General features: G+C 38.6%; 1 pseudogene; it reads right to left on the bottom strand.

The window, feature by feature from the left end:
* Positions 1-17814: 17814 nt before the first annotated feature.
* The window catches only part of LOC132684262 (large ribosomal subunit protein eL20 pseudogene), a 30332-nt pseudogene continuing 22881 nt past the window's right edge, over positions 17815-25265 (bottom strand).

The following is a 25265-nucleotide window of genomic DNA, read 5'->3' as shown; positions in this document are numbered from 1 at the left end:
CTTGCTATCAGGGAATTCATAGTATTGGCATTGAAGCATGGTGACAATCTCATTGATTTATATACAAGGTACCAAGACAGGACAGAGAAAGGAGTGATCAATTTGGAGGATGATCTGAGTCTTGAAGAATGATCAGGAGTTTTCTAGATGAATGCAGGAGAAGAGGAAATAGAAGGACGTTACAGAGAAGGGAGGTAACATGAGCACTACTAAAAGGATGGGACATGGAAGAGGAGGGCCTCTTTGTGAATGCCAGTAGTTTAGAAGGCTAGAATGCAGGGTCAGGAGCAGTGGTGGATGCTGGGCAAGGGCTGACTCCTATAAGGAAGAAGGGCCTTCTAGTGAATTTGGACTTTTATTCTACAGACAGAACAGAGAAACAGGAGTTAGTTGCATGATCACACTTGTGTTTGGGAAGGACCAATCTGGGGACAGTGGATGAGGAGCCAGAGGGTGGTGAGGCAAGGAAATGGGATTAGAGCTTGCAGCGTTACTCCAAGTAGAGCCGATGAGGGCTTAGGCCAAGAGAAGGATATTGGGAATTGAGTGGAAAGGATGGAAACAGGAAATGCAGAGTAGATCCAAATGATAGGACCAAATGATTGATTAGGTAGGAGGTGAGGGAAAAGGCAGATTTGAGGGGAATTCCCATGTCTCTGTCTTGAATGGATGGCAATGTCATTGTCCAGCTAAGGCCTAAAAGGGGCAGTGGTGGTGATGGTGGAATTTTAATCTCCTGGGAGGCCTCCAGGTGGAGGTGCACAGTAGTTGTCTGCAGTGGGGGATAAGTACTGGTCTGGCAAGATGGCTGGGAGTCAGGAAGGAACAGCTTCCAGATACTAGAATCTGTGGATGATAAATCTGCCTGGGATAATGCCTCAGCAGACTGTGTAGCCTAGAAAGAAGACGAGATCGCCCAGAAACAATAAGATTCCACGAAGCTCATGGACAATGATGTAGTGTTCTCCCAAGTACAGACCAGAAAAATTAAACATATTTCAGCTCGTACTTTTCACTCTCTTCCACAATCTTTCACTAATCTTTCTAGTCCCTCACTTATTCCCCTTCAAGTAATGGAGATTTTTCTTTGTTTTGTTTTTCAGAGTGTGGAAATACAATGGTCAAAAATGTAAAGGTACTTTTTGAGAAGCTTGTTTCCCAAGTCAGTTTTTCTAAGCTTCTTTGGCATTTCTCATAGCTATTTTCTTATATTATTGTCCAAAATTTAGACAATTTTATTTATTTATTTTTTTACAGTTTATTTATTGTGAGAGAGAGAGAGAAAGAGAGAGATAGGGAGAGGCAGAAAGAGAGAGGATCCCAAGAAGGCTCTGTGCTGCCAGCTCAGAGCCTCGTGTGGGCCTCGAACTCACGAACTGTGAGATCATGACCTGAGCCAAGATCAAGAGTCAGATGCTTAACCAACTGAGCCACCCAGGTGCCCCCAGACAGTTTTAAACAGAAAGGTTTAAAAAATATATTTAAGTTAAAATAGAGTCTTACTTCTCATGGAACATTGGGGATGAGGGACATAAAACTTAGAGGAGCCTGAGAGATACATGCAGAAGGGGGACAATACTGCAAAGTCTGTGTCCAAAGAACGTTTTCAAGAAGGCGAAATGGATGTGTTTCCTGCAGCTGCTCTGGTACTTAGATGAGCTGCAGCTAGATGCTTCAGTCTTTTCCCTCAGCAGTTGCAGAGGCGGCCTGAGAAAGATTAGTGGGGAAATCCCAACAGTTTTGCATAAGAAGAAAAAATATAAGTCTCTAGTGAAATAGTGGAAAATATCTCTGCCAACTGCAAATAAGGAAGCATGGGTCAGGGCCCGAGAAAAATCATTTAGCAACCCAGGAAGTAAAGAACTCCAGATAATGGACGCCACCTAGTGGGAAACTGAAGCTTTTCTGGAAAAAAAAATGGAAGATGACAATTTCAGAACTTGGAGATGGATTAAAATAATTATTATAAGTTTTACTTACTCTTTCAATAAACATTCACTGAGGACTTACTATGTACCAAGAACATTAATAAGTTCTAGGTCATTTAATAATTATTTATGGGGCACCTGGGTGGCTTAGTTGGTTAAGTGTCTGACTCTTGGTTGTGGCTTAGGTCATGATCTCACGATTTGAGTTTGAGCCCCATGTCAGGCCCTGTGCTGACAGCATGGAGCCTGCTTGGGATTCTCTGTTTCCCTCTCTCTCTCTCTCTCTCTCTGCCCATCCCATGCTTGCACTCTGTCTCTCAAAAATAAATTAATATACATTAAAAAATAAATATTTGTGGTTGAGTCTACAACCCAGATAGCCAAGAATTCTACCTTTATTTTTATATAACATAATTAAAATCTATATTAATATGTTAAACCTCCATTTTGTTTGGTGATGAAGACTTAATCTCAGTCACTTTAGTGGCCCTACACCCATTGCCTTGGTTAGGTCTGAGCTCTGGGGTTTAGCTGGTGGGAGGCATCCCCATCAGTGCTCCATGTTTCCGTCCACCACAAGTCTTCTCCAACATGGTTTTATTTCTGTCTGCTCTTTGGACATTGGCCAATATAGGTCAATGTTGCTATCCAGGTTGCCACTTCAAAACTGTTCATGGAATGAAGGATTTGGATCACCCTCTGAGAATCCACACGGTGGGTGGGGAAGGTAGTGTAGGTTAGGCTGGGAGGAATGTTCATCTCAGTGACAACTGAAGGCTGCTTGGCCCCTCCCAGTGTCTCCCAGAGCCAGTCAGCGTTCTGTGCCTTGTGGTCTTCTGTTCAGGACGCGGCTGATGGAGCAGCCTCTGCCTGGAACATACCAGATAAAGGCAGTCTTAACCTTTTTTCTGCTGTGGACCCTTCCCAGAATGCTTTTGAATGTAATAAAATCACATTAAGCAATTTTCAGTACAATTAAAAATATCTCTCTCCAATAGTTCCATCACCTTCTCAGACATTCTGCTCCTCCATGAGGCTGTATACTGCCCTGCATGATTAGGCACATTGAACATTCATTTTTTATGCTGGTGTCTTGATGCTTCCTTTGGTTTTCTCTGGGAACTGGGTCACAGGTCCTTTTTACCTCAAATTCTCCAGATCTCCCTTGGGCTTCTTTTGTCCCATTTCCTAGAGGCATGGGAGAGCTTGTTACATTCAAATATTTCTGTGTGGCTAAATCACAATCTGCATGTTGGACAGCACAGGGAGATAGGACCAATAGGGTAAACTGAGACCAGATAGTAAGAGATTTTAATGTTATGCTAAAGAATGTTGTATATATACATTGCAATTAGAAGGCTATTTCAATAGTTTGGGTAAAAGATGAAATGATACTGACTTGGACATTGGAGTTTTTCTACTCAGTTTAAAAACTGGTCAGGGCACCCGGGGACTCAGTCGGTTGAGCACCCAGCTCTTGATTTCAGCTCAGGTCATGATCCCAAGGTTGTGGGATCGAGCCCCATGTTGGACTTTGTGCTGAGCATGGAGACTGCCTAAGGTTCTTTCTTTCTTTCCCTTTCTCTCTCTCTCTCTCTCTCTTCCCCTCTCCCCTGCTTGTGTGCTTTCTCTAAAATAAAATTAATAAACAAATAAATAAGTTTAAGAGACAATGTGGCAGAGCTAACTATACTTGGAAACCCCAGTCTCCTCTAGCCCAAATAGCACCTCTGTGCAAATTGAATGAAAGCAGTTCCTACAGGAAGAGGCAAGGTGTGGGTAGATAGCTTGGAGAATAGTGGGGTCTAGATTGGGCCCACCCCTTGCCTCGGTGCCTCTGTGAAGTAAATGGTCTTGCCCAATCAAACATGGTGACTCTGAGTGTGGAAGTGGAGAGTGGAAGGAATGTCTAAGACTGTGCCCTGAAAAGACATGTCTGGAAGTAAGTTTCACTAGAGTTTTGTTGTTGTTGTTGTTGTTGTTGTTGTTTTGTTGTTTTGTTGTTTTTCCTTATGTGTTTTGGAGAATGACTCTGTAGGATGATAAGTTGCAGTCTCAGGGGCCATCATGAATTTCTTATCTGTTTTTCTCCATTAGAATTATGATATAGTCCACACAGATAAAAGGCCACAAAAAAGAAACTCCATGTTTTGGATGATTCTTAAGAGAAGAGTTACCTCATGATAAAAATTTCTAAGAAGGTATCCTTGGGAAAGTCCAAAAAACTGTCACGGCAAAGAAAGACCTACAGCGATATGACAAATAAATGTAATGTGATACCCTAGATGGGATCGTTGAACAGTGAAAAAGTATTAAGTAAAAACTAAAAAAATCTGAAAAAACTATGGGCTTCAGTTAATAATAATGTATCAATATTGGTTGATTAATTCTAACAAATGCACCATACAACTGTTAAATGTTAATAATAGGGGAATTGGGGTAAGGGTATAGTGGAACTACATGTACTGTCTTCTGAATTTCTCTGTACATCTAAACCTTCTAAAAATGATCTATCTTTAAAAAAATCAATGGAAGATGAATAAATATAAAAACAAAATGTTTCCTTGGTTAGAGTAACCAGATTGCACCTTGAGCAATAAACAGAATGAATTTATTCTCCCAGGCTATGGGACATACTGGGTCTACAACCTAGTTGGGGAGATGTGCCATATACATGTGTATGAATGGATCACAAATATATAGTATATATTAAATTCCCAGTGAGTGAAAATGGCAAGAAATCTTGGAATTTAGAGGAGTACGAAATAGCTTTGGTGGAAAGAAGGAAGGTTGGTTAGTGGTAGGAGACGAAATCAGCAAAACTTTCACATAAACGGTGGGAATTCAACTGGATTCACAGAAAGAGTGGGGCTTGAATCACTTTAACTTAATTCCCCAAATATATATTAAAAGGGGATCAACTGCACGCAAAACACTATAATAGAGGCCAATTGCTGGATTGCTGACTTTATTACTTAAATTATAATAAGCAGACATGTGAATTCAAAGAAGCCCAATTCAAGGACCACTCTGATATCTTGTTCAATCTGGTGTTTCTACTTAATCTCTCCTCCTTACTGATACATATTTTTCCTGAAGATGAGGTCCAGTTCGCTATTCAACAGCCTCCTTCGATGGAAAGGCTACAATTGCTGGCATTGTATGCAATAGAAAATGTTACTTTCTCTGAGTACCTTATTCAGATTGTTGGAACATAGTTCTCATCGCAAGAGAAAAATCACTGGGTACTGAAAGGAAATCCCACCTGGAAGTAAGATTTCTGGATCATGTGGCGTGTGTTTAATTTCATAAGAAATTGTCAAACCGTTATCAAAAGTTGTGCACAATTTTGCACTCTCATCATAAATGAATGTGAATTTCAGTTGCTCTACATCTTTGTCAGCACTTCGTATTGTAAACTATTTTTTTTCTTTTTTTTCTCAATAAATGAAATTTATTGTCAAATTGGTTTCCATACAACACCGAGTGCTCATCCCAAAAGGTGCCCTCCTCAATACCCATCACCCACCCTCCCCTCCCTCCGACCCCCCATCTACCCTTAGTTTGTTCTCAGTTTTTAAGAGTCTCTTATGCTTTGGCTCTCTCCCACTCTAACCTCTTTTTTTTTTTTTCCCTTCCCCTCCCCCATGGGTTTCTGTTAAGTTTCTCAGAATCCACATAAGAGTGAAACCATATGGTATCTGTCTTTCTCTGTATGGCTTATTTCACTTAGCATCACACTCTCCAGTTCCATCCACGTTGCTACAAAAGGCCATATTTCATTCTTTCTCATTGCCACATAGTATTCCATTGTGTATATAAACCACAATTTCTTTATCCATTCATCAGTTGATGGACATTTAGGCTCTTTCCATAATTTGGCTATTGTTGAGAGTGCTGCTATAAACATTGGGGTACAAGTGCCCCTATGCATCAGTACTCCCTTATCCCTTGGGTAAATTCCTAGCAGTGCTATTGCTGGGTCATAGGGTAGGTCTATTTTTAATTTTCTGAGGAACCTCCACACTGTTTTCCAGAGTGGCTGCACCAATTTGCATTCCTACCAACAGTGCAAGAGGGTTCCCGTTTCTCCACATCCTCTCCAGCATCTATAGACTCCTGATTTGTTCATTTTGGCCACTCTGACTGGCGTGAGGTGATATCTGAGTGTGGTTTTGATTTGTATTTCCCTGATGAGGAGCGACGTTGAGCATCTTTTCATGTGCCTGTTGGCCATCCGGATGTCTTCTTTAGAGAAGTGTCTATTCATGTTTTCTGCCCATTTCTTCACTGGGTTATTTGTTTTTCAGGTGTGGAGTTTGGTGAGCTCTTTATAGATTTTGGATACTAGCCCTTTGTCCGATATGTCATTTGCAAATATCTTTTCCCATTCTGTTGGTTGCCTTTTAGTTTTGTTGGTTGTTTCCTTTGCTGTGCAGAAGCTTTTTATCTTCATAAGGTCCCAGTAGTTCATTTCTGCTTTCAATTCCCTTGCCTTTGGGGAAGTGTCAAGTAAGAGATTGCTACGGCTGAGGTCAGAGAGGTCTTTTCCTGCTTTCTCCTCTAAGGTTTTGATGGTTTCCTGTCTCACATTCAGGTCCTTTATCCATTTTGTGAATGGTGTGAGAAAGTGGTCTAGTTTCAACCTTCTGCATGTTGCTGTCCAGTTCTCCCAGCACCATTTGTTAAAGAGACTGTCTTTTTTCCATTGGATGTTCTTTCCTGCTTTGTCAAAGATGAGTTGGCCATACGTTTGTGGGTCTAGTTCTGGGGTTTCTATTCTATTCCATTGGTCTATGTGTCTGTTTTTGTGCCAATACCATGCTGTCTTGATGATGACAGCTTTGTAGTAGAGGCTAAAGTCTGGGATTGTGATGCCTCCTGCTTTGGTCTTCTTCAAAATTACTTTCGCTATTCGGGGCCTTTTGTGGTTCCATACGAATGTTAGGATTGCTTGTTCTAGTTTCGAGAAGAATGCTGGTGCAATTTTGATTGGGATTGCATTGAATGTGTAGATAGCTTTGGGTAGTATTGACATTTTGACAATATTTATTCTTCCAATCCATGAGCATGGAATGTTTTTCCATTTCTTTATATCTTCTTCAATTACCTGCATAAGCTTTCTATAGTTTTCAGCATACAGATCTTTTACATCTTTGGTTAGATTTATCCCCAGGTATTTTATGCTTCTTGGTGCAATTGTGAATGGGATCAGTTTCTTTATTTGTCTTTCTGTTGCTTCATTATTAGTGTATAAGAATGCAACTGATTTCTGTAAATTCATTTTGTATCCTGCGACTTTGCTAAATTCACGTATCAGTTCTAGCAGACTTTTGGTGGAGTCTGTCAGATTTTCCATGTGTAATATCATGTCATCTGCAAAAAGTGAAAGCTTGACTTCATCTTTGCCAATTTTGATGCCTTTGATTTCCTTTTGTTGTCTGATTGCTGATGCTAGAACTTCCAACACTATGTTAAACAACAGCGGTGAGAGTGGACATCCGTGTCGTGTTCCTGACCTCAGAGAAAAATCTCTCAGTTTTTCCCCACTGAGGATGATGTTAGCTGTGGGCTTTTCTTAAATGGCTTTTATGATCTTTAAGTATGTTCCTTCTATCCTGACTTTCTCAAGGGTTTTTATTAAGAAAGTTTGCTGAATTTTGTCAAATGCCTTTTCTGCATCGATTGACAGGATCATATGGTTCTTATCTTTTCTTTTATTAATGTGATGTATCACGTTGATTGATTTGTGAATGTTGAATCAGCCCTGCATCCCAGGAATAAATCCCACTTGATCATGGTGAATAATTCTTTTTATATGCTGTTGAATTCGACTTGCTAGTATCTTATTGAGAATTTTTGCATCCATATTCATCAGGGATATTGGCCTGTAGTTCTCTTTTTTTTACTGGGTCCCTGTCTGGTTTAGGAATCAAAGTAATACTGGCTTCATAGAATGAGTCTGGAAGTTTTCCTTCCCTTTCTATTTTTTGGAATAGCTTGAGAAGGATAGGTATTACCTCTGCTTTAAACGTCTGGTAGAACTCCCCTGGGAGGCCATGTGGTCCTGGAGTCTTATTTGTTGGGAGATTTTTGATGACTGATTCAATTTCTTTGCTAGTTATGGGTCTGTTCAAGCTTTCTATTTCCTCCTGGTTGAGTTTTGGAAGTGTGTGGGTGTTTAGGAATTTGTCCATTTCTTCCAGGTTGTCCAGTTTGTTGGCATATAATTTTTCATAGTATTCCCTGATAATTGCTTGTATCTCTGAGGGATTGGTTGTAATAATTCCATTTTCATTCATGATTTTATCTATTTGGGTCATCTCCCTTTTCTTTTTGAGAAGCCTGGCTAGAGGTTTGTCAATTTTGTTTATTTTTTCAAAAAACCAACTCTTGGTTTTGTTGATCTGCTCTACGGTTTTTTTAGATTCTATAGTGTTTATTTCTGCTCTGATCTTTATTATTTCTCTTCTTCTGCTGGGTTTAGGCTGTCTTTCCTGTTCTGCTTCTATTTCCTTTAGGTGTTAGGTTTTGTAGTTGGGATTTTTCTTGTTTCTTGAGATAGGCCTGGATTGCAATGTATTTTCCTCTCAGGACTGCCTTCGCTGCGTCCCAAAGCTTTTGGATTGTTTAATTTTCATTTTTGTTTGTTTCCATATATTTTTAAATTTCTTCTCTAATTGCCTGGTTGACCCACTCATTCGTTAGTAGGGTGTTCTTTAACCTCCATGCTTTTGGAGGTTTTCCAGACTTTTTCCTGTGGTTGATTTCAAGCTTCATAGCATTGTGGTCTGAAAGTATGCATGGTATGATTTCAGTTCTTGTATACTGATGAAGGGCTGTTTTGTGACCCAGTATGTGATCTATCTTGGAGAATGTTCCATGTGCATTCGAGAAGAAAGTATATTCTGTTGCTTTGGGATGCAGAGTTCTAAATATATCTGTCAAGTCCATCTGATCCAATGTATCATTCAGGGCCCTTGTTTCTTTATTGACCGTGTGTCTAGATGATCTATCCATTTCTGTAAGTGGAGTGTTAAACTCCCCTGCAATGACCACATTCTTATCAATAAGATTGCTTATGTTTATGAGTAATTGTTTTATATATTTGGGGCCTCCTGTATTCAGCGCATAGACATTTATAATTGTTAGCTCTTCCTGATGGATAGACCCTGTGATTATTATATAATGCCCTTCTTCATCTCTTGTTACAGCCTTTAATATAAAGTCTAGTTTGTCTGATATAAGTATGGCTACTCCAGCTTTCTTTTGACTTCCAGTGGCATGATAAATAGTTCTCCATCCCCTCACTCTCAATCTGAAAGTGTCCTCAGGTCTAAAATGAGTCTCTTGTAGACAGCAAATAGATGGGTCTTGTTTTTTTATTCATTCTGATACCCTATGTCTTTTGGTTGGTGCATTTAACCCATTTACATTCAGTGTTATTATAGAAAGATATGGGTTTAGAGTCATTGTGATGTCCATAGGTTTCATGCTTGTAGCGATGTCTCTGGTACTTTGTCTCACAGGATCCCCCTTAGGATCTCTTGTAGGGCTGGTTTAGTGGTGACGAATTCCTTCAGTTTTTGTTTGTTTGGGAAGACCTTTATCTCTCCTTCTATTCTAAATGACAGACTTGCTGGATAAAGGATTCTCGGCTGCATATTTTTTCTGTTCATCACATTGAAGATCTCCTGCCATTCCTTTCTGGCCTGCCAAGTTCAGTAGAGAAATCAGTCACAAGTCTTATAGGTCTCCCTTTATATGTTAGAGTGTGTTTATCCCTAGCTGCTTTCAGAATTTTCTCTTTATCCTTGTATTTTGCCAGTTTCACTATGATATGTCGTGCAGAAGATTGATTCAAGTTATATCTGAAGGGAGTTCTCTGTGCCTCTTGGATTTCAATGCCTTTTTCCTTCTCCAGATCAGGGAAGTTCTCAGCTATGATTTCTTCAAGTACACCTTCAGCACCTTTCCCTCTCTCTTCTTCCTCTGGAATACCAATTATGTGTAGATTATTTCTCTTTAGTGCATCACTTAGTTCTCTAATTTTCCTCTCATACTGCTGGATTTTTTTTATCTCTCTTTTTCTCAGCTTCCTCTTTTTCCATAATTTTATCTTCTAGTTCTCCTATTCTCTCCTCTGCCTCTTCAATCTGAGCCGTGGTCATTTTCATTTTATTTTGCAGCTCATTTATAGCATTTTTTAGCTCCTCCTGACTGTTCCTTAGTTCCTTGATCTCTGTAGCAAGAGATTCTCTGCTGTCCTCTATACTGTTTTCAAGCCCAGCGATTAATTTTATGACTAGTATTCTAAATTCACTTTCTGTTATATTGTTTAAATCCTTTTTGATCAGTTCGTTAGCTGTTGTTATTTCCTGGACGTTTTTCTGAGGGGAAGTCTTCCGTTTCGTCATTTTGGATAGTCCCTGGAGTGGTGTGGGACTACGGGGCACTTCCCCTGTGCTGTCTTGAATAACTTACGTTGGTGGGCGGGGCAGCAGTCAGACCTGATGTCTGCCCCCAGCCCACCACTGGGGCCACAGTCAGACTGGTGTGTGCCTTCTCTTCCCCTCTCCTAGCGGAGGGATTCACTGTGGAGTGGCGTGGCCCGTCTGGGCTACTTGCACACTGCCAGGCTTGTGGTGCGGGGGATCTGGCGTATTAGCTGGGGTGGATTGGCAAGGTGCACAGGGGCAGGAGGGGCAGGCTCAGCTCGCTTTTCCCTCGGAGATCCGCTTCAGGAGGGACCCTGCAGCGCCAGGAGGGAGTCAGACCCGCCGGAGGGACGGATCCGCAGAAGCACAGCGTTGGGTGTTTGTGCGGTGCAAGCAAGTTCCCTGGCAGGAACTGGTTCCCTTAGGGATTTGGCTGGGGGATGGGCGAGAGAGATGGTGCTGGCAAGTGCCTTTGTTCCCCGCCAAGCTGCGCTGTGTCATCCACGGCTCAACAACTCTCCCCCCCGCCCTCCGCGTTGCCCTCCAGCCCTCCCGTCCTCTGAGCAAAGCTGTTAGCTTCTAACCTTCCAGATGTTGAGTCCCGTTTGCTGTCCGAACACACTCTGTCCGGCCCCTCCGCTTTTGCCAGCCAGACTCGGGGTCTCTGCTTGGCCGGTGGGTCGCCCCTCTGCCCCGGCTCCCTCCCACCAGTCCGTGTAGCGCACACCGCCTCTCCGCCCTTCCTACCCTCTTCCGTGGACCTCTCGTCTCTGCTTGGCTCCGGAGAATCCGTTCTGCTAGTCTTCTGGCGATTTTCTGGGTTACTTAGGCAGGTGTGGGTGGAATCTAAGTGATCCGCGGGACGCGGTGAGCTCAGCGTCCTCCTACGCCGCCATCTTCCTCTAATAATTAAATAACGTGTTCTATTGTTCCCAGAACTTGTTCCAATAGAGGTGTTGCTGATCCGGGATGAATAAGGCTTTGCCCTTGACCTCCAGCACAGATCACTGGCTTATCCTGGAAGGATACAGCTTGGGAACAGGCCAGATGGAAGAAATGCATGGGATGAGGTATGGCCAGAGCACATGGAACTCACATCCTTTTCAGGGGACCTGTCTCCCCCAATCTCCACATGCTCACCAACCTGGAAGTTCTGTAAACTATTTTTAATTTAGTCATTCCTTTGTGTGTGTAATGGTCCCTCGTTGTGGTTTTATTTTACACCTCCATGATGAATAATGATGTCAAACATTGCTTCATGTGCTTACTGACAATACGTTATCTTCTTCAGTTAAGTGTCTGTTCATCCTCTTTGTCCATTTTTAAATGGAGTTTGTTGTTTTCCATTATTAAATAATAATTTTGAAATGTATTTTATTTTTTTATTTTAATTTTTTTTAATTTTTTTAAGTTTATTCACTTTGAGGAGAGAGAGAGAGAGAGCAGTGGAGGGGGGAACAGAGAGAAAGGGAGAGAGAATCCCAAGCAGGATCTGCACTGTCAGTGTAAAGCCCGATGTGGGGCTTGAACCCACAAACTGTGAGATCATGACCTGAGCCAAAGTCGGACACTTAACTGACTGAGCCACCCAGGCACCCCTGAAATATATTTTAGATACAAGTCTCTTATCAGATTTGTATGTGTTTTGCATATGTTTGCTCACTCACCATGACTTGCTTTTCCATTTTTTTTCCCAGCATCCTTTCTCTGTCTCCTCCCCCCCCCCAACTCTCTCTCTTAACCTGCAAAGAGATGGCTCTATTCCAAACTTTAAATCAAACTATAACTTGAAGTTACAGTTATAATTTCTCCTTTCTTTTTTTTTGGTTGTACATATTTGTGAGTGTGTGCATGTGTATGATTTAGCTCTATAATATTTAGCTCTATAGGCGTCTGTGTTTGTATATCCACCACCACAGTCAAGATCAAGGCACTTCCATTACCACAAAGATTCCTGGTATTGCTCTTTTATAACCACATCCATCGATTCCCCTGTTCTTACCTTCACTTACAACTGAAGTTTGTCATTTCAAAATGTTATATAAATGGATTCAGACAATATGTTACATTTTGAAATTGATTTTTTTCACTCAGCACAATTCTCTAAAGATTGTTATATACCCATAGTTTATTCCTTTTAAAGCTCAGTTTTTTCCCATAATACGCTCGTATCACAGGTGTTTTAACCATTCACCCACTGAAGGACAGCTGAGTTATTTCCAGTTTTGGGTTATTAGTAACAGAGCTTATATGAACATTCATGTGCAGATGTTTATCTGAATGTACTTTTCATTTCTCTAGGATAAACCCCAAAAGTGCAACTGCTGGGTCATACGGTAACTGCATGTTTAGTCTTTTAAGAAACTGTCAAGCTACTTTCCAGAAAGGTTGTACTGCTTTACATATTTGCCAGGAATGCATCAATGATCTGGTTTCTCTACATTCTCACCAGCACGGGGTTTTATCACTGTTTTTTAATTTTAGTCATCCTGATAGATGTGTAGTGATATCTCATCATAGTTTTAACTTGCAATTCCTTGGGGGCTAATGATGTTGAACATCTTTTCATGTGTTGTCATCTGTTCTCTTCATTGAAATGTCTGTTCATTTTCTAATTGAGTTATTGATTTACTGTTAAGTTTTATAGTCTTCCATGTATTCTAGATACTAGTCATTGTTGGATATGTGATTGGCAAATATTTTTTCCTGTTGTGTAGCTTGTCTCTTCTTTCTCTTCACGTTGTCTTTCTGAAAGCAAAACTTTTTAATTTTGTTGAGGTTTAATTCATGGATTTTTCCTTTTATGGATGACGATTTTAGTGTCAAGTCTAAGAACACTTTGCCTTGTGCAAGACCCCAAAGATTTTCTCTTTATTTTCTAAAAATTTTATAGTTTTGTGCTTTACATTTAAGTCAATGATCCCTTTTGAGTTAATTTTTGTATAAACTGTGTGGCTTATTCTGATGATTTTTTTTTGCCTGTGGATGCCCAATTATTGAAAAGGTTATCCTTCCTCTGTTTATTTTTTTTTTTTTTCAACGTTTTTTATTTTATTTTTGGGACAGAGAGAGACAGAGCATGAATGGGGGAGGGGCAGAGAGAGAGGGAGACACAGAATCTGAAACAGGCTCCAGGCTCCGAGCCATCAGCCCAGAGCCTGACGCGGGGCTCGAACTCACGGACTGCGAGATCGTGACCTGGCTGAAGTCTGACGCTTAACCGACTGTGCCACCCAGGCGCCCCTCTTCCTCTGTTTAATTGCTTTTGTATCTTTGCCAAAAGTCAGTTAAGTATATTTGAGCGGCTCTATTTCTGGGTTCTCTATTGTGTTCCATTGATCTATGACACTATCTCTCCACCAATACCACATTGTCTTCATTATTGTAGCTGTATGATAAACCTTAATATTAAATAGAGTGATTCCTATCACCTTATCCTCCTTTGTAAAGATTGATTTAGCAATTCTAGGGCCTGTGCCTTTCCATAAAACTTTTTAAGAATATCTTTATCTATTTTTGAGAGAGACAGAGCACTTGTGTGAGCAGGGGAGGGGCAGAGAGAGAGGGGGACAGAAGATATGAAGAGGGCTCAATGCTGACAGCAAGCCTCATGTGGGCTCAAACTCATGAACCGAACCATGAGATCATAACCTGAGCTGAAGTCAGAAGCTTAACCAACTGAGCCACCCAGGCACCCATCTGTATAACTTTAAGAATAAACTTGTCTATTTCTACAGAAAAATGTGCTGCTGTCTTAATAGGAATTGCATCAAATGTATAGATCAATTTGAGAATTGAAACTATACTATACTGAGACTTCCAATTCATGAACATAGTATATTGTTTATTTAGATCTTTGATTTCTTTTTTTTTTAATGTTTATAATTTTTGAGAGAGAGATGGAGCACAAGCAGGGGAGGGGCAGAGAGAGAGGGACACACAGAATCTGAGGTAGGCTTCAGGCTCTGAGCTGTCAGCACAGAGCCTGATGCAGAGTTCGAACCCATGAACTGTGAGATCATGACCTGAGCTGAAGTTGGACACTTAACTGACTGAGCTGCCCAGGTGCCCATAGGTCTTTGATTTCTTTTATCAGCATTTTGTAATTTTCAGCAAAAATATGCTGTATATGTTATAAACATATACCTATGTTTCATTTTCGACATGACGAATTACATCAATTAATTTTGAATAGTGAACCAGACTTGAATACCTGAAATAAATTTCATTTAGTCATGATGTATATTTTTTATACATTGTTGTATTTGGTTTACTAAGTTTTGGGTGAGTTTTTTTCATTTTTTTCACAGTAGTTTTCTTTTTTTTATATTCTCTTAGTCTGGTTTTGGTATCAGGGTAATATTGACCCCATAAAATAGGCTGGGAAGTGTTTTCTGTTCTTCTCTTTCTTGGAAGAAATTGTGTAAAATTAGGGTTAATTCTTTAAATGTTTGGTAGAATTTTCTTGTGAAACCATCTGAGTCTTCTTTCTTGAGAGTCTTTTAATTACTAATACATTAACTTAATGATTAAAAAGTAAATTAATCTATTTCATCTAGGTTGAGTCTTGGTAGTTTGTGATTTTTGAGGAATTGGTCCATTTCATTTAAGTTTTTGAGCATATGAATATTTAAATAGATTAATTACTTGTAATATTCCCTTATTAAGTTGTGTAATAACTTCAGGACCTATAATGATATGCCTCATTGCGGTCCTGGACTGAGACAGATGAATTTTTTTCTTTTGATTTATTTTTTTTAATTTCTTTTAATTTATTTTTTTAATTTACATCCAAGGTAGTAGCATATAGTGAAACAATGATTTCAGGAGTAGATTCCTTTGTGTCCCTTACCCATTTAGCCCATCCCCCCTCCCACAGCCCCTCCAGTAATCCTGTGTGTTCTCCATATTTAAGAGTCTCTTATGTTTTGCCCCCCTCCCTGTTTTTATATTATTTTTGCTTCCCTTCCCTTATGTTCATCTGTTTTGTCTCTTAAAGTCCTCATATGAGTAAAATCACATGATATTTGTCTTTTCCTGACTAATTTTGTTTAGCATAATACTCTTTACTTTTTATTTAAAAGAAGTTTTTTAATGTTTACTTATTTTTGAGAGAGAGACAGACAGACAGACAGACAGCACAAGTAGGGAAGGGGAAGAGAGAAAGGGAGACACAGAATCTGAAGCAGGCTTCAGGCTCTGAGATGTCAGCACAGAGCCCACTGTGGGGTTCGAACTCACACACTGTGAGATCATGACCTGAGCTGAAGTTGGACGCTTAACCGACTGAGCCATCCAGGCACCCAAGCATAATACCCTTTAGTTCCATCCACATAGTTGCAAATGGAAAGATTTCATTCTTTTTGATGGCTGAGTAATACTCTATTGTGGATATATACACACACACACACACACACACACACACACACACACACGCACACACATATATATACACATACACATACCACATCTTCCTTATCCATTCATCCATCGATGGACATTTGGGCTCTTTCCATACTTTGACTATTGTTGATATTGCAGCTATAAACATGGGGGTACATGTGCCCCTTCAAAGCAGCATACTTGTATCCCTTGGATTAATACCTAGTAGTGCAATTTCTGGGTCACAGGGTAGTTATATTTTTATTATTATTATTATTATTATTAAATACGAAATTTATTGTCAAATTGGTTTCCATACAACACCCAGTGCTCATCCCAACATGTGCCCTCCTCAATGCCCATCACCCACTTTCTCCTCCCTCCCACCCCCCATCAACCCTCAGTTTATTCTCAGTTTTTAAGAGTCTCTTATGGTTTGCCTCTCTCCCTCTATAACTTTTTTTTTCCCCTTACCCTCCTCCATGGTTTCTGTTAAGTTCCTCAGGATCCACATAAGAGTGAAAACATATGGTATCTGTCTTTCTCTGTTATGACTTATTTCACTTAGCATAACACTCTCCAGTTCCATCCACATTGCTACAAAAGGCCATATTTCATTCTTTCTCATTGCCAAGTAGTATTCCATTTTATATATAAATCACAACTTCTTTATCCATTCATCAGTTAATGGACATTTAGGCTCTTTACAAAATTTGGCGATTGTTGAAAGCACTGCTATAAACATTGGGGTACAAGTGCCCCTATGCATCAACACTCCTGTATCCCTTGGGTAAATTCCTAGCAGTACTATTGCTGGGTCATAGGGTAGATCTATTTTTAATTTTTTGAGGAACTTCCATACTGTTTTCCAGAGTGGCTGCACCAGCTTGCATTCCCAACAGCAGTGCAAAAGAGATCCTCTTTCTCCACATCCTCACTGACATCTGTTGTTGCCGGAGTTGTTAATGTTAGCCATTCTGACAGACGTGAGGTGGTATCTCCTTGTGATGATGATGATGATGAGCAATTTTTCATGTGTCGGTTGGCCATCTGGATGTCTTCTTTGGAGAAGTGTCTATTCATGTCTTTTGCCCATTTCTTCACTGGGTTATTTGTTTTTTGAGTGTTGAGCTGGGTAAGTTCTTTATAGATTTTGGATACTAATCCTTTATCTGATATGTCGTTTGCAAATATCTTCTCCAATTCCGTTGGTTTCCTTTTAGTTTTGTGATTGTTTCCTTTGCTGTGCCAAAGCTTTTTATTTTGATGAGGTACCAATAGTTCATTTTTGCTTTTGTTTCCTTTGCCTCTGGAGACATGTTGAGTAAGAAGTTGCTGCAGCCAAGGTCAAAGGTTTTTTCCTGCTTTTTCCTCGAGGATTTTGATGGCTTCCTGTCTTACATTTAGGTCTTTCATCCATTTTGAGTTTATTTTTGTGTAAGGTGTAAGAAAGTGGTCCAGGTTCATTTTTCTACATGTCGCTGTCCAGTTTTCCCAGCACCACTTGCTGAAGAGACTGTCTTTATTCCATTGAATATTCTTTCCTGCTTTGTCAAAGATTAGTTGGCCGTACATTTGTGGGTACATTTCATTTCTGGGTTCTCTATTCTGTTCCATTGATCTGAGTGGTTTTGTGCCAGTACCATACTGTCTTGATGAGTACAGGTTTGTAATACCGCTTGAAGTATTGAGTGTTTTCTTGAGTGTTTTCTTTTTTGATTCTCGTCAATCTTGCTAGAAGTTTATCAATTTTATTGAATTTTTAAAAAAGATCCCAGTTTTGTTTCATTGATTTCTCTACCCATTTCCTGTTATCAGTTCCATTGATTTCTAGTCACGCTTTAATATTCTCATTCTTTTGGCTTTGGGTTTATTTTTCTTTCATTTTTCTAGTTTGTGTAGGCAGGAACTTTGATGGTTAATTTGAGGTCTTTTCTTATTTCCAATGAAGACATTTAGTGGAATAAATTTCCCTCTTGGCACTGCTTTAGTTGCATTCCGCATACTTTGATATAGTATTTTCATTCAGTTGTCTGTATTTTTTAAATTCCTTTGAGATTTTTCCTTCAGCAGGCTTTAGGTTTAGAATACAGGTCATAGGCTTCTTTTGTGGGCTGTGGTTCCTCTGACAGTTCAATTTTCAGGCACTCTGTGGTGTTATTTTGTTCTTTCTGCTTTATCTGGGGCTCCCACTGGTCTCTGCTAGTGCTGAGGGGGTAGAAGGGTATCCCCAGGATGGGCAGTCTGCTGTATCCTGGTGGGAAAAGAGCATCTCAGGTCTGCAAGACAAAGAGGTTTCTAGGCCTGGACAATTTGTTGTGGCTGGGGCTCCCAGATACTCTGACTTATAGGAGTCAGAGTAAAACTAAATTTCTTAGTTATAGGAGGGAAGTCTCGGGCTTGGAGGGGAAGAAGAGCACTTCCTTGGCCAATTATTTCAACAGGGCTCTGAGATATTTCCTCCTCACCAGTGGTGCCAGGCTCATCTATGCTTCATTTCAACCTAGGTTTGGAATGGGCTTGCCTGGGCTGCCTTTTATCTCTAGGTTGGGAACAGAGAAACACCAGATCTTGATCTCCTTCTTCTGTTGGGTAGGGAGAGAGGTAAGATGCCCTTTTCTGTGTCATTTCTCTAGTCCTGCTATCCCAAACTATTGTTTCTCTTAGTAGCTTCCAGGTTTCTCCCTTGGTTGCCTCATACGTTATTTTAATGTTTATAGTTGTAATGTATATAGTTGAGGGGCAGTGAGAAATGAGTCTATGCCATCTCGTCTGGACAAGAAGCTTACATTGTCTTTTAATAAGTAAGTTTTAAAATGTTGATGAAGTTCAAATTATTGATTTTTTTTCATCTTTTATGGTTTGTGCTTTTCTAATCTTAAATAGGAAATCTTTGCCTAAACTAATGCTACAAAGATTTTCTCTTATGTGTTCCTTTAGAAGTTTGATAGTTTTAGCTTTCATGTTTTATTTTTAAAAATTTTTTAAAGTTTATTTATTTATTTTGACAAAGAGAGTGAGCAGGAAGGGCAGAGAGAGAAAGAGAGAGAGAATCCCAAGCAGGCTCTGCACCGGCAGTGCAGAGCCCAGGGTAGGGCTTGAACTCACAGACTCTGAGATCATGACATGAGCTGAAGTCAAGAGTCAGACGCTTAACCGACTGAGCCACCCAGTCTCCTCTAGCTCTTATGTTTTAGTTCATGATACATTTCACAATAATTTTTGTACGTGCTGTGAAGTAGCAATCAAGGTTCATTTTTTGGCATATGGCTATGCAGTTGTTTCAGAACCATTTGTTGAAAATGTTATACTTACCTATTGAGTTGCTTCTAGATATTTGTTAAAAATCAATTGTTCATATATATGTGAGCCCATTTATGGACTCTGTTCTATTGATCTATATTTTTACTTTTGCAAAAGCCCTTCGAATTTATTCTTCATTACATTTCCATATTAATTATAAAATCAGCTTGTCAATCTCAACAACAAAAAGACTGCTAGGATTTTGAAATTAAATCTACAAAGCAATTTAGGGAGAATTGACCCCTTAATGAAATTGGACTTTCTGATCCATGAATATAGTGTATCTCCCCATTTACTTGGGGACTCTTTTATTTCTATTAGCAATGGTTTATAATTTTCAGTGTGACATGTTTTGCACATTATTACTAAATTTACCCCTAAGTATTTCATGGTTTTTGAAGCTATTGCATATGTTAGTAAAATTAAATTTCAAGATTTCCAATTGTTCTTTGCTAGTATGTAGATAACTGATTTCTTTATTGACTTCGTGTCCTGCAATCTTGCTAAATTCATTTATTATCTCTGACACCTCTTTTGCAGATGACTTAAGGTTTTTTAGACATAGTGCCTCTTTTCTTTCTTTCTTTCTTTCTTTCTTTCTTTCTTTCTTTCTTTCTTTCCAGTTTCTAGGCCATTTAGTTCTTTTTCTTGCCTTTTGCACTGTTTAGGATTTTGAGTAGTGTTGAATATAACAGTGAAAGTAAATATTGCAATCTTGGGGGGAAATATTCTATTTTTCACCTTGAGTATTAAGTCAGATTGAGAAATTTGCCTTTGATTCTTACTTAGGTGAGAATTCGAAATCAGAAATAGGTTTACATTTTATAAAATGCCTTTTCTGTATCTATTAAGACGGTGATATGATTTTTTAAAGTTTGTTAACATTATACATTCCTATGATAGATGCCAGTTGTCAAGCCATATTATCTTGTTATATATTGCTGAATTTTATTTGCTGATATTTTGTTAAATATTTCTACATCTATTTTCATGAAGGATATTGGTGTGTAATTTTCTTATCGTGTGTTGGTTTGGTTTTAAGATTAGAATAATTCTGGCCTTATAAAAGGAGTCGAGAAAGATGTCCTCCCGTTTTATATTCTGAGGGTTTGTGTACAACTAGTATTACGTATTCCTTAAGTATTAGGTAGAATGCATCTGTGAAGGAATCTGAGCCTGGAGCGGTTCAGGGGAGATGGTAGGGGGAGAGAGGTAGGGGAAGTAAGGAAGACTCTTTTTAATTGTTACCTTAATATTTCCTATTACATACTTTGTAGCAACTGTTGATATTAATCTTTTGAAGCCCATTTAATGCTTTTAGGACGCCCCAGCAGTACAGTATTTGCAGACATGAAACAACGCTTTGGTCAGCTTTTTTCCCCCTTTTCTTTGTAAGGCGTCATATTTATAGTCTTCCAAATACTAACACATTCAATTTTGTCTTTAAATGAGTCTGGTTTTCCTGTGGCTGAGAAACCATTAAGATACAAGAAGTTCCCCTTGACAGTTGACTTTTCTCTCCATGACAGTGTAGGTAACTAAATTTCATCCTTTCGTTTTATCCTATGGGCAGCCGAAGTATTTTATTGCGGCAGCATGGTGAGAGTTTATGAGACTCATCTATTCTGGAAAATTAATTTAATTTCTTGGTCAGTTGAATGCTGACCTTTTTCTTCTCACTCTTCCTTCATTGTCGACCCCTTGCAACTTTCTCTTTCACCATTTTGCTTTTCTTGCCCTTTTCCTTTTAAGTAAAAATTAGAATATAGACTGTTTCAAGATTTGATCACCTTGGATATAAAAGTACTTAAAAAAATGCCTTTGAATCGCAGAAGATACTTTTCTCCACACTAGCCTTGAGCTGGTTTCTTTATACATGTTTTCACTACCGTATCTTTTCCCTCCCCCCCTTTCATACTCATAAACACCTAAACAACTCCAAATAAAAGCCAGAAACTATGTGACTAATGACAGTGACAGAGATAAATAGAGGTAAAGCCCAATCGTTTGTTAAGAAGTGAAATTAAAGACAATGAATTTCTGGAAGTTCACATCAGAGTCCTTCTATAAAACCTATCTACCAACTCAAAATCCTTAAATAAAACCTATATTCCCCAGCCACCCACATTCAAGATACATAAAAAGAAATTTGTTATTATTACTTTTTAATATTTTATTTTATCTTTAAGTTATGTTTATTTATCTTTGAGAGAGCACAGAGACAGGCAGAGAGAGAAGGAGAGAGTATCTGAAGCAGGCTTTGTGCTGACAGCAGCATGCCTGATGTGGGGCTCGAACTCACAAATTGTGAGATCGTGATCTGAGCTGAAGTTGGACGCTTAACTGACTCAGCCACCCAGGCACCCCAAAAAGCAATTTATTATTAACATATATTGTTTTATTTAGTTGTGTTTTTATTACAAGAGTTGCAACAGCATCTATCTCCTGCAGCATTAATCCTAAATCTGCAGTTTTGGCCTTTCATTATGAACTAAAGAAGTACTGTTCTTTCATTATGAACTAAGTCAGTACTAAAGACTGATCTCTAATGTAACATTTTTGTTCTATGAAAAATTACATTTGGAATGATAATCTCTCTTGATTCAAAACCAGATTTCGTAAGAATCCAGTCTCTATTTATTACTATTAGTTATTCACTTTCCGGTCTCTCGCAACTCATTGTCATTTAATTCCCACACCAATCTTTACATAGAATCTACTCTTTTCAATTCTCATTCTCTTCGACCTGTCTTTACTCTTGACAGTATGGATTGTCTATTCCTCTTAAGAGTTTCTTTTTGTTTCCATGGTATTATTTCATCTATCCTCTTAATACTCTGACCATTTTCTATTTGGGTTTCTGACTACCCTTTTCCCCTTTCTGCCTTCAGGGCTCAATTATTGATTTTCTTATCCCTGAGTATATTCTTCTTTTTAATGTTTATTTATTTCAAAGGTGGGGGGGGGGGGCGGGAGGGAGAAAGAGAATGTATGCGTGCATGAGAGGGGCAAAGAGAGAGGGAGATAGAGGATCCAAAACAGGCTCTGTGCACCGGCAGCACAGAGCCCAATGGGGAGCTGGAACTCACCAACTGTAAGATCATGACCTGAGCTGAAGTCAGATGCTTAACTGCCTGAGCCACCCTGGCGCCCCATCCCTGAGTATATTCTTGTGTCACATGTACACCATCTGTTTGGTTGGTCTCATATATGCTCATGAATTCAACTCTAGATTTTCAACCCTAATTTTTTTCTGAGTTCTGTTTCACAGTTCCAATTCTTGAGTATAATTTATCTTTCCTTCCTTCCCCTCTCTCTCTTAGTGTCATCATTCTATCAACCCAGCCCCTCTTAGTTACCTGAGTATTACCTGGGACCATTCAAAGTTTAATTTGTAAGTGACCATGATCAGTCCTAGCTCTTCTGGAAGTTCGCATGATGCCTTTTTGCAAACTAGACAAAGTCAATCCCTTACAGGAGATATAATGCTTCCTAAAACAACATATAATAATTTCAACTATGCAATTATTTATAATAAAACATTTTATATGAATCTGTGGTGACTAGGATGTAAATGGCACTCCCTTAGATATTGTGCTCCCTATCATCAAGCAGTATACAATGTATAGAACTGTACACAGAATAATAATATTTTATATCCCTATGGCTAAGACAGAAATGGTCAAGATAGTATCCATCATTTCTAGGGGACTCTACCAAAATTCAAAATATCCCCTAAGGAATCTTAATGATACTTACTCTCTTTGAGTGGATCATGGATAAATTATTAGTGTTGTGAATTCATGGCAAGAATAAGTTTAAATACATGAAATAATTATACTAGCAATATCTTGCAGACATGTGAATAAATGTCTTGGTGATATAACCTCAGCATTGCTCCTTGAATGATGCCATAAAATATGTAAGATATTCAGTTTCCAAATAGGTGGTAAGCACAAATCCTAAGAAAATATAGGTAATAATCTTGCTGGTATGCCCTATAGAAAATATGGGAGAGTTTAAAACATTTTTCAGATTTAGTGATTTGCTAGGGCTTTCAATATCTTGAACTGCAGGTTCCAGACAATCAGCAAGCCACTATGAAAATAATACATGAAAACAAGCATCTAGAATATTTTAGGGAAGGCAGAAGTTATTATCCATTGGAGCTGTTGGAAGCTTGTAAGCTTTCTTTTTCTTTTTCTTGGGGGAGGGAGGGATTATGTAGTCACTTGAGAATAGTGTTTGATGAAAGGTAATGGTGAGACTTTCTGGCAGAAGACAGCTATGCTTAGTAGGGCAGCCCCAGAGAAAACATTCTGAGTGGAGAGTGGTGGTTAAGTAACATATCCATGTGTACTTCCATAAGACTTTCAGAAATACTGGTGGAAAATTTTGCAGGAGGCTAGATAATACACAGTACATATATTTCAGAAATACTTGAATTTCCTGAATATAGCTAAGTACTTGAATATACAGATGATCCTGGAACAATGCAGGGATTAGAGGGACCGACTCTCTGCATAGTTGAAAATCCATATAAAACTTTTGACTCCCCCTAAAACTTAACTACTAGTAGCCAACTGTTAACCAGAAGCCTTACTGATAACATGAACAGTCAATTAATGCATATTTTGTATGTTATATGTATTATAAACTGTATTTTCATAACAAAGTAAGCTAGAGAAAAGAAAATGTTATTAAGAAAACCATAAGGAAGAGAAAATGTATTTACAGTACTGTGCAGTATTTATCCACATGTTAAGTGGATCTGAGCAGCTCCAGCCTGTGTTATTCAATGGTCAATGGTATGTATATTTCAGAAATATACTTAAATTACTTGTATTTAGAAATACATAGACTTATGTTTTGGAAATACTTTTAGTGTTTCAGAAATTCTTGGGGACAGCTTTGCAGGAGACTGGATAACCCAGTGAAAAATATATATATGAATAATGAATATATATATATATTCATTACATCTATAGACTAATGAAGCATAGGAAAGTCTAAATATTTAGTATATGTATATAATAAACACCATTTATACATGTAAATATACTTTAGACATTAGATCATACTTTATGCATCTGCATCTTTATTTTTCACATGTCTTATAAACATTTTGCCCACGTTAATACATATTTTTCAAAATCAGTATTTAAGTCTGTGCAGCAGTTCAGTGTGAACTGTAACATGACTTGTAATTTCATTTTTACTGTTCTTGTGTTTTTATCTTTCTAAGTAGCGCAGAACATTAAAATAGAAAAATTATAAGAGAATCTAAAACCCAGAAAAAGATTTATGTACAAAAAGCTGAGTTATTTCCTTGGCATGTATTCCTGAAGGGCAATTTTATGAGATGATTGAATAAGAGCATTTTTGTGAGCCTTGGTATGTACTTCTGAATTGTTTTCTGGAAAGGTTATACAACTTTTTTGACAAAGTAATTTGACTGTTCTATCAGGGGAAAATTGTAGGCACAATGCAAATGGACTTAAGGATTTGGAAAAGACTTATTTCGTTCTTATGGAAAGTTTGAGAAATACGGAGTAGATAATATTTCAATAAAATGGATTTAATGTACCCGTGGGTGCTGATTAAAATAAGGACATTAGCCTTTATATTTTTTCAAGTTTTATTTAAATTCTAGTTAGTTAATTTACAATGCAACATTGGTTTCGGGTATAGAATTTAGTTATTCATCACCCACATAAAAAACCCAGTGCTCATCACAATAAATGCCCTCCTTAATGCCCATCATTTATTTAACCCATCCTCCCACCTATCTTCCCTCTGGTAACCATCAGTTTGTTCTCTATAGTTAAGAGTCTATTTCTTGGTTTGCCTCTCTTTTTTTTCTCTTCTATATTCATTTGTTTTTTTAATTCCACATATGAGTGAAGTCATATGGTATGCCTTTCTCTGACTGACTTATTTTGCTTAGCATAATACATTCTGGCTCCATCCATATCATTGCAAATGGCATGATTTTATTCTTTTTTATGGCTGAGTAATATTCCATGGGGTGTGTGTGTGTGCATTCATTAGTTGATGGACATATTTGGGCTCTTTCCAATATGTGGCTATTGTTCATAATGCTGCTTTAAACATCAGGTTGTATGTTTAAATTTGATTCAATATTTGAATCAATATTTTTGTTTCCTTTGGGTATTTAAATACCTATTAGTGCAAATGCCGGACAGTAAGGTAG

Source organism: Panthera onca, chromosome C2, assembly GCF_046562875.1.
Source record: "Panthera onca isolate mPanOnc1 chromosome C2, mPanOnc1 haplotype 2, whole genome shotgun sequence".
NCBI lineage: Eukaryota > Metazoa > Chordata > Mammalia > Carnivora > Felidae > Panthera > Panthera onca.
The sequence above is the reverse complement of the archived record's forward strand: the minus strand, read 5'-3'. Positions and strand labels throughout refer to the sequence as shown.